Raw genomic sequence first — 10,235 nt, forward strand, 5'->3', positions numbered from 1 at the left:
TCTTGACGCTGCCATATGCATTTTCAGACTTCTTTAGACAAATAAAATAGATGTATTTTGGCTGTGTCTGACACGCTGCTGTTCGGGGTTGCGTGTGCGAGGGGAGAAGGCAGCAGACTCGATTAGCGCGAACCTGGCCCCCCATCATACTCAAATTTAAATGAAAAATATGTCACTCGTTTGTGCTACGTTTGTGCTGTTTTATGGTGTAAAAATCTTCGTTTGTGCTGTTACGGTTTTTGAGAGATTAATGGTTGTTTTATTGGTCAGATCTGAGGTCACCCTGCTCGTTATAAAGCTCCAAAACGGGTAAAAATGGTGTCACCGCTTCCTCTACGTCTGTGCTGGTTTGCGCTGTAAAGATTTCCGTTTGTGCTGGTTCGGTTTTAAACTATTACAAACTTTAGAGCCTTGTGAAATGCCAGGTTGTGATAGTGACTGTGATTTGAATGGAGATGAATTTTCTGACTTGAATCATGATGCTGATTCATGTGGGCTTGCAGAGTGGGCTGCAGAATTCAACATACCACAAACAGCACTGTCTGCACTTCTTAAAATCCTAAGGAAGAGGGCCCTTGAGATCCCATTGGATGCCAGAACTCTTATGTCTACTGACAGATCTTGCAATGTGATCAATGTTGCTGGGGGATCTTACTACCATTTTGGAATAAAAAATGCTCTCATAGCTGAACTAACATCTTTAGGACATTTGGAAAATGTAACTGATACCCTCACACTTCGAATTAACATCGATGGACTGCCGTTATTCCGTAGCTCTAGTATGAGTCTGTGGCCTATACCGGGTCGGATTAAGGAAATTCCAGGGTGTAGTGTGTTTGTAATTGGAGTGTACTCCGGTGCATCAAAACCTGCAAATGTGCAAGAATATTTACAAGAATTCATTGTAGATTTAAAAGCAGTTTCTCAGAGTGGTATTGTATACAATGGTTTGCATTTCAAGGTAGCATTACCCAATGCTTTTATTTGTGTTGCACCTGCGCGTGCCTTTATTAAATGCACCAAAGGTCATACAGGCTATTATGGATGTGAGAGATGCACTCAAAAAGGTCAGCACATGAATGGGAAGATGTCTTTTCCTGAAATATCAGCAGAGCTCAGGACCGATGAGCAGTTTGATAGGCAAGGCTATCAAGAGCACCAACTGTCAGCCTCCCCAGAGCTTAGACAATTTTTACTTTACACTGGCCCTGTTGTTCTTCTCAATAATATACCCAGTAGAATGTACTTCTATCTGCATCTGTGAGAATTCTCCTTAGTCCTGCCTTATGTTGTCCTGACAATTGTGACTATGCTGAGGAGATTTTGAAACTCTTTGTAACTGATTTTGCTTCAATTTATGGCACTGAATTTGTCAGTTATAACATACATTCGTTGATCCACCTAGCTCAAGATGCACGAAAATTTGGCCCTTTGGATAATGTGTCAGCGTTTCCCTTTGAGACATTTTTAGGTAAATTGAAAAAACTTGTCCGTCGGCCTCAAAACCCTGTCCAACATAGTATCATCACTTTTTTGTAAAATAGCATTTTTATACCTATTTTAAAGTTTTCTCAGCAGAAAATAACCCATGTCCCTGGTGCAGTCGTCCTGTTTAATGTGATGCTAATAATCATTATGCTCTACCTAAAACCAGCCATTTCAATTGGCCCAATGAAAGTAGAATATTCCACCCAAATCTAAATATCTATGTCACTACAGGATTAAAGGTTATTCAATTTCTGTAACTGAAGCCAAATCAGATGCAATTTCAAGTCAAACATTGACTTGAAGCAAACAAACAAACAAACAATAAAACAAACCATGACCTCAGTACCCATTGGATTGGATATGTGTTTGTATATGAAGCACTTTTTTGGCCAACCTATTTTTCCCCTTAGTTAAGGTATATATAATATATAATAAAGTTATAATAGAATATAAATGAACTGCACTGTCAAACCACTAAACCACTGTTATGTGGTCAAAGAACATAGAATATGAAATGTGAATTTTAAATGGGGTGGGGGGGTCCACCAAGATAGTTTGTACCCAGGGCCCAGAATTTGGCGCTACGCCCCTGGTAGCAGTAGTAGTAGTAGTAGTAGTAGTAGTAGCAGTAGTAGTAGTAGCAGTAGCAGTAGTAGCAGTAGCAGTAGTAGCAGTAGCAGTAGTAGTAGTAGCAGTAGTAGTAGTAGTAGTAGTAGCAGTAGCAGTAGTAGCAGTAGTAGCAGTAGTAGTAGTAGCAGTAGTAGTAGTAGCAGTAGTAGCAGTAGTAGCAGTAATAGTAGCAGTAGTAGCAGTAGTAGTAGTAGCAGTAGTAGTAGTAGCAGTAGTAGCAGTAGTAGTAGTAGCAGTAGTAGTAGTAGCAGTAGCAGCAGTAGTAGCAGTAGTAGCAGTAGCAGTAGTAGTAGTAGCAGTAGTAGTAGCAGTAGTAGTAGTAGCAGTAGTAGCAGCAGTAGCAGTAGTAGCAGTAGTAGTAGTAGTAGTAGTAGTAGCAGTAGTAGCAGTAGCAGTAGTAGTAGTAGCAGTAGTAGTAGCAGTAGTAGCAGTAGTAGTAGTAGCAGTAGTAGTAGTAGTAGTAGTAGCAGTAGTAGTAGTAGCAGTAGTAGTAGCAGTAGTAGCAGTAGTAGTAGTAGCAGTAGTAGTAGTAGCAGTAGCAGCAGTAGTAGCAGTAGTAGCAGTAGCAGTAGTAGTAGTAGCAGTAGTAGTAGCAGTAGTAGTAGTAGCAGTAGTAGCAGCAGTAGCAGTAGTAGCAGTAGTAGTAGTAGTAGTAGTAGTAGCAGTAGTAGCAGTAGCAGTAGTAGTAGTAGCAGTAGTAGTAGCAGTAGTAGTAGTAGCAGTAGTAGCAGCAGTAGCAGTAGTAGCAGTAGTAGTAGTAGTAGTAGTAGTAGCAGTAGTAGCAGTAGCAGTAGTAGCAGCTAGAATCCGCTGCCCAGGTTCTAGTGTCTCTGGTCGGGCTGAGCCTGAGCTCGACCCGTGGCGTGGAGGAGCATGTCGATGCAGCGCAACATTGAATCAAATCAGCCCATAAACATTAACGCTGTAGCCTTGTTTCATGTTTAAATCATCAATGTGGATTATATGCGGTGTGGCAATGCTATTCATGCTGCTAAAAACTGTTTTCCAGCACTGTTTAGTGTTTAGTTAAAGGGGGGGTATTATGCAAAATCGACTTTTTCAAGCTTTACATCATGTTATTAAGTCATTCCCTCATTAAAACCATGCCTGAAGTGTTGCCTTGGCACATTCACGTATTTTCGAGTAATCTGTAAAAACTCTGATGGCGGCCATTTTAGGGATAAAACGCCTGATTCCTTCAGGGAACGCCTCGACCTCTAGGATACGCCTCCGACCTTTCGTCACCAGCCGAGTAACCAACCACTGCTCCTCAGCAGAACCCCCTCCCCGCAGTGTCTAGCCCTAAGATGAAAACAGAGTCATCATGGAGGATTAGCTTCATGTGTTGTGAACCTGAGCCACAGCAGACTTTTACAAAGACACACATCAGTGTTTCTGTTACCGAAACACCCAGGATTAAAACCGGTGACAAGAACACTTATTTCAGTGTCTGGTTCTGCGCTGGGCCTTGATGATGCACAGAGCCTCCGGAGAAAGCTAATGCTAAGCTAAACCTCGAGTCATCACGTGAAAACGAGAAATATGCACAATTAAAGTCAATAAAACCACCACACACATAAAGAACCGTTTAACAATGATCACACACAGAGCCTGGCTTGTTGATTTGGAAGTTTATTGCTCACATTTCATCTACAATGGGTCATAGCCGAGTGGCTTTCTCCCGGAGCTAACAAGCTAGCCGCGACAAGCTAACGGGAAAATTCACTGAATACAAGCAGCATATTATGCATTGAAAACGTCACTAAAACAGGCAACTGCTTGAAGCAGCCTTTATGATGATCACACACGGAGCCTGGCTTGTTGATTTCGTAGTTTATTGCTCACATTTCATCTACAGTGAGTCGTAGCCGAGTGGTTTCTCCCGGAGCTAAGGCACTATTAGCCGCGACAAGCTAACAACCTTCACCTTCACAACATTCTTTGAAAACAGGCAGCATATTATGCACAAATAACGTCAATAAAGCAGGCAACTACTTGAAGCAGCCTTTACGATGATCACACAATGAGCCTGGCTTTACACATGTGTGGTTTATTACAGACTTTTCATCAACAATGAGCTGTAGTCGATTATAACAAGCTAACGGTGTAACCTCGAAAAACCATTGTCCACCTGCACAGATAATGTCAGTCTTTGAACCGTATGGGCTCCTGCAGATCCTGGTGTCGTCCATGGGGGTATAGTTAGAGATCCATAGGGCATGGCAGATGCAAAGAGATAGCCTCCAAACAGCAGTTATTTTTCAGGCAAGAGCCCCTTCCAAGCGTCCGGTGTGGAAGGTTCGTCTCCAAATAATATCCTGTGTGGCCATTGTTCACAAAGTGATAAACAGTAGCTCCTTTCCAACAATAAAAATTAAAATGCACCGATTGTAGTTTCAATACTGTTGAGTCAACGAGCGTAGTGTTGTGATGCCACAGACAGCGTGTGGAGGGGGCGTGTCGGAAAGGGTCAGAGGTTCTTAAAGAGACAGAGGCCTATTTCAAGTCATTTGCTACGGCCATTTTGAAAGAGTAATTTTATACAAGGCAGTTATTTTAATTTACTACATTGACAGACCAACAGAAGGTTTCGTCATCATTGTAGTTTGATATAGACTGGGGCTATGTGGCTGAAAAAAGAATAATACCCCCTCTTTAAAACTGGTGTATCATGTGCAATCCGACTTGGTGTAGGATTTACGCCAGGTGTACGGTGCGCTCAACACGGTAACACTTTATTTTACAGTACCTTGATACATTGTACCTGACTAAATGTAGTACAATGCAATGTGCTCTGTAAGAATGTGTAGTAACTTGTACCTATGGCTTAGATTCACAATGGTATAACATGTATTTGTATTTTGGAGGTACATAATGTATTAAGACATAACTCTAGCCTTAAGCCCTAACCCGAGGGTCTCATGTCCTGTTACATAACGTACCTACAAATACAAATACAAGTTATTCCATTATGTATCTAACCCATAGGTACAGGTTATTACACATTGTTACAGAGCACATTACATTGTACTAAATTAAGTTAGGTACGATGTATCAAGGTGCTGTAAAATAAAGTGATATTGTACGATCTTTCACAAAGACTTGACTCAGATGTGGCACTAAAGTGTCCCCACCAATAGCACCACCAGACCTACGCCCTTGAGTCGACCCAAGGGCAGTGGGTGCAGCCGTGCACCCCCTGAAGTTTCAGGTGACGAGTCACGTACCCCCTACTTTGACATGATGAATATCACAAAATAAAATCTATTTAACATCTATTTCATCCATTATTACTGTGAAGCAGGTTTTCCAAACAGTTTTACTCGCCTGAGTGAGAGGCTAAGAATGTATTGTCCTGAATAAATACTAAAATATTAAATGAAAATGTCCGTGTTTAATAGTTTTGAAAGCGAGGCTGCGAGTGTGAATGGGTAAAGCTGAGTGTTTTGCTTTGGCTCATTCTGAACATCAGACTCTGGTTTGGACGCTGCGCTCTGGCCCCGCCCCCTCTGCGACGCCCCCACTGTCAAACCACTGGTACAAAGGTGAATGCGCTGGTTTAACCCTCGTGTGGCCTTCGCGGGTCTTTTTGACCCGCTGTCATGTTGACCCGCTGTCATGTTCCGGGCATTTGGATGCAGGGTGACACAAGGGGGCGCCCTTTCAACCTTCTCAGTGTAAATGTGAGTTGACTTTCTTCAGAGTGAGACTTTAGGTCAGACACCATGAGTGACAGTAACATGACACTAAATACAGTCAGCTCTTCGTTTCCAGTAAAAAGTCTGAGGCCTCATTGCTCTTCAGTCACAGACTGAGAAGTGAAGAAGGAAGTCATGGAGCTTCTGCTTTAGACAGAACTTCAGACTTCTGCTGCATGTAGGTGTCATATTACATCATATCAAATGTTGTAATCTGTAAAGCACTTTGTGATACCTTTTTAATTTACTCTCAGTCTAAAAAAGAAAACCCAAACAAACCCAAGTCATTTGTATCTGCTGTAGGTCATGTTTGTCCCAGTTCCTCTGAGTCATGGTGGGTCATGGTGGACCGTGACAGATGTGGACAGGACTGTGGTAGATGTACTTTTACTTTGGAGAAAATAGTTATTATAGTAACTGTTGAAGAAATGAACCTCACGAGCTTCTTCTGTAACATCTGTCCACATCAGTCCTGCTGCACCACGACTCAGAGGAACTGGGTCAAACATGACCTACAGCAGATACAAATAACCTGGGTTTGTTTGTTTTTTGTTTTAGTTTTTTAGAATGAGAGTAAATAAAAAAACGAATGTTTTGATTAGATACTAATTTCCATATATTATGTTTTACTACATAGTTTCAGAATAAACTCCAATATACTCAACATGAGGCAGATAGTCTGAAGTTCTGTCTAAAGCAGAAGCTCCATGACTTCCTTCTTCACTTCTCAGTCTGTGACTGAAGAGCAATGAGGCCTCAGCCTTTTTACTGGAAACGAAGAGCTCACTGTATTTAGCCTCATGTTACTGTCACTCATGGTGTCTGACCTAAAGTCTCACTCTGAAGAAAGTCAGCTCACATTTACACTGAGAAGGTTGGAAGGGCGCCCCCTTGTGTCACCCTGCATCTAAATGCCCGGAACATGACAGCGGGTCAAAAAGATCCGCGAAGGCAACAGGACAATCTTTGCATGAGACAGAAACAAAGTGAGTAGCAGAGGAGGAGGCAATGATGAGGCACAGACGCTTCTCCTCTCGCTCCTCAGATCAGAATGAGAGGAAAACTCCTGTTAGAAATGAAGTCACCGTCAGTCTGAGGCGCACTGGCTCCTCTCTCTTTATGACAGAGAGTAAAGAAATTGCATCTCAGTCAAACTTTGGCGCGGTTCATGCTAAAGGCGCTGCTGTTGTAGTGAGGCTGACGCAGCCGCGGCCCCGCCTCCGCCCAGTTTTACGCACTCGTGTCAAAAGCAGCTCATGAGGTCCGGTTTCAGAGTGGACACATTTAGGTTCATAACAAGCTCATCCACGTCTGAACTAGAGGCTCTTCCGCCTGTTGAAGCGCCTGTTTACTACATTCATGTGCGCAGTAAAGGATTCAATGTGTAAAAAAAAAAAAAGAAAAATTAAAAAAAAAAGCTACAATGAGATACGGCCATGCGTGGAGCCATTATATAATCTGCTCTAATGTGCTGGACGGTGGGCAAGTCGTTTGCCAGGATGACCACCGCAGACAGCTACGCGCACGGAGGGTGGCTCGTCACGCAGCAGTTCAGCGGGGATATGCGAGGATTCTTTGCATTATGTTCCTACTATGCGGAGATGTCCATGCAAATCCCGGCCCTATGGTCTCACAACAACTTAAACAGCTTAATACACCCTGGGCAACACCAGTGACCTCCATGCTACAAGGTAACATCTTAGCATGCTGTGCGTCCAAAACTACAGACCATGTTACCTCCAAACAACAAAACACTAAACTTTTTCAAACCGTTAATCATGCGTCAGTACTATGGCACCCCAAAAACAAAACCGAAAGGAATATTCGGCGGACATATGAACATACGCAGTGTGATTTCAAAAACGGAACAGTTGGAACATTTACTTTTGGATTAAAATCTTGATTACCTGTGTCCTACAGAGACTTGGTTAACATCCACGACTCCTCTATCCGTGTTTGCAATTCCAGGATACAATGTTTACAGACGGGACAGAGGGAGGGGGGAAGTTGCTAGGGAGGAGAGAGAGGAGAGAGAGAGGAGAGAGAGAGGAGAGAGAGGAGAGGGGAGAGAGAGAGGAGAGAGAGGCGAGAGAGGGGAGAGAGAGGGGAGAGAGAGAGAGGAGAGAGAAAGAGGGGAGGGAGTGAGAGAGGAGAGAGAGTTGGGAGAGGAGAGAGAGAGAGGAGAGAGAGAGAGGAGAGACAGGAGAGAGAGGGGAGAGAGGAGAGAGAGAGAGGAGTGAGCAGAGAAGAGAAGAGAGGGGGGAGAAGACAGAGGGGGAGGAGAGAGAGCAGTGGGAGAGAAAGTGGAGAGAGGACTGAGTGAAGAGTGAGGGAGAGAGAGAGAAGAGTGAAGAGAGAGAGAGTGAGGGAGGAGAGAGAAAGCGGGGAAAGAGAGGACGGAGGGAGACAGAGGGGCGATAAGACAAGAGAGAGCAGATAAGAGAGGAAAGAGAGAGGGAGAGAGAGACAGACAGACAGACAGACAGACAGACAGACAGACAGACAGACAGACACCACCCAGGCGCTGGACTGAGTGCATTTACAGTCTGGTCCAAAGTTTGGGTCTGGTCGGGTTGGTCTGCAAACCCATGACCTCTGTCCTCTTCCCTCACATATAATATAGAATATGGCATTTTGACTACAATGAAATCAAATCGCATTCAGGTGTAAAGTTTTGAAAATGGGTCACATGATTTTTCCTCATAAAAATCTCACAAATATACATCATCCACAAAAGCGTTGATAAAGTCCAGGAACAAGAGAGTGTTTGCTGTTGCAGATCTGGAGGACGACCCCGACGTTTCGGAGATCTTCAACACGGACTTTCAGCTGCGCCTGCTCTGGGGGAACAGAGGAGCCTCGGAGCCACAGCAGCTGAGATATGAGAAGTTCCACCAAGTCCTGACGGCGCTGTCCCACAGACTGGAGCCTCCCGGGACCAAAGGGGACCAGGACTAAGCAGGGACTGAACCAGGACTAAGCAGGGACTGAACCTGGACTAAACCGGGGCTGTGACCGAGACTGAACTGGGACTAAATGTGAAGCAGTGTTGTTGAGAAAAGTGCTATGCAAATAGTTTATTATTGTCACATGACCCGGGACTGAACTGGGACTACACCAGGACTAAAACTGTACTAAACCAGTACGAAGCCGGGACTAAAACAGACTAAATCAGGACTAAACCAGGGATAATGATCATTGTAGTTTATTTATTCAAATTGCACAGTACAGTTTTTGATAGAGACATAGAGACATTCTCAAAGACATTTTCAAGGCACTTGTTTGTCATAATGGTGACGGTCAAATGTAAATACGACTGAAACGCTGGAGGTCCCGCTGATCAGACAGCACCTTGGTTCTCCTTATTTCAAAGAGAACATTTGTTTTTAATTTATTCATTTCCATTCGTAATGTTTTCTATTTTAGCCGTTTTCTTGTCCAGTATTTTGTATGTGTAAAGCGCTGTAGAAATAAACTAAAAAAGGATTCTATGCTTTTATTTCTCATTCCAGTTTAAATGTTCTGAATGTTCAAGGGTCAGAAATGTTTTTCTCACATAGTTTTTCCAACTATGTGAACAAGAACTGGCCGTCACTTTTGAAGCATCTGTACTTTCAATTTCTGTCTATCTCCGTTAACAGCCATCCATCCATCCATCCATTTTCTTCCGCTTTATCCGGGGCCGGGTCGCAGGGGCAGCAGTCTCAGCAGAGATGCCCACACTTCCCGATCCACACACACCTCCTCCAGCTGTTCTGGGGGGACCCCGAGGCGACACCAGGCCAGCTCGGAGACATAGTCCCACCACTGTGTGCTGGGTCTTCCACGAGGCCTTGTCCCACTAGGACATGCCTGGAACACCTCCCGAGGGAGGCGACCAGGAGGCATCCGGAACAGATGCCCGAGCCACCTCAGCTGCTCCTTTCGACGTGAAGGAGAAGCGACTCTACTCCGAGCTCCTCCCGGGTAACTGAGCTCCTCACCCGACCTCGGAGGGTGCGCCCAGCCACCCTGCGAAGGAAACTCATTTCGGCCGCTTGTATTCGCGATCTTGTCCTTTCGGTCATGACCCAAATCTCATGACCATAGGTGAGGGTGGGAACGTAGATCGATCGGTAAATCGAGAGCTTTGCCCCGACTCAGCTCCCTCTTCACCACGACAGACCGATACAGCGACCGCATCACTGCTGACGCCGCACCGATCCGTCTGTCGATCTCACGCTCCATCCGTCCCTCACTCGTGAACAAGACCCCGAGATACTTGAACTCCTCCACTTGAGGTAAGGACTCCCCACCAACCTGTAGAGGGGAAGCCACCTTTATCCGGTGGAGAACCATGGCCTCAGATTTGGAGGTGCTGATCCTCATCCCGGCCGCTACACACTCGGCTGCAAACCGCCCCAGAGCAGCTGAAGGTCC

This window comes from Gobius niger (assembly GCF_951799975.1).
Source record: "Gobius niger genome assembly, chromosome: 1".
Taxonomy (NCBI): domain Eukaryota; kingdom Metazoa; phylum Chordata; class Actinopteri; order Gobiiformes; family Gobiidae; genus Gobius; species Gobius niger.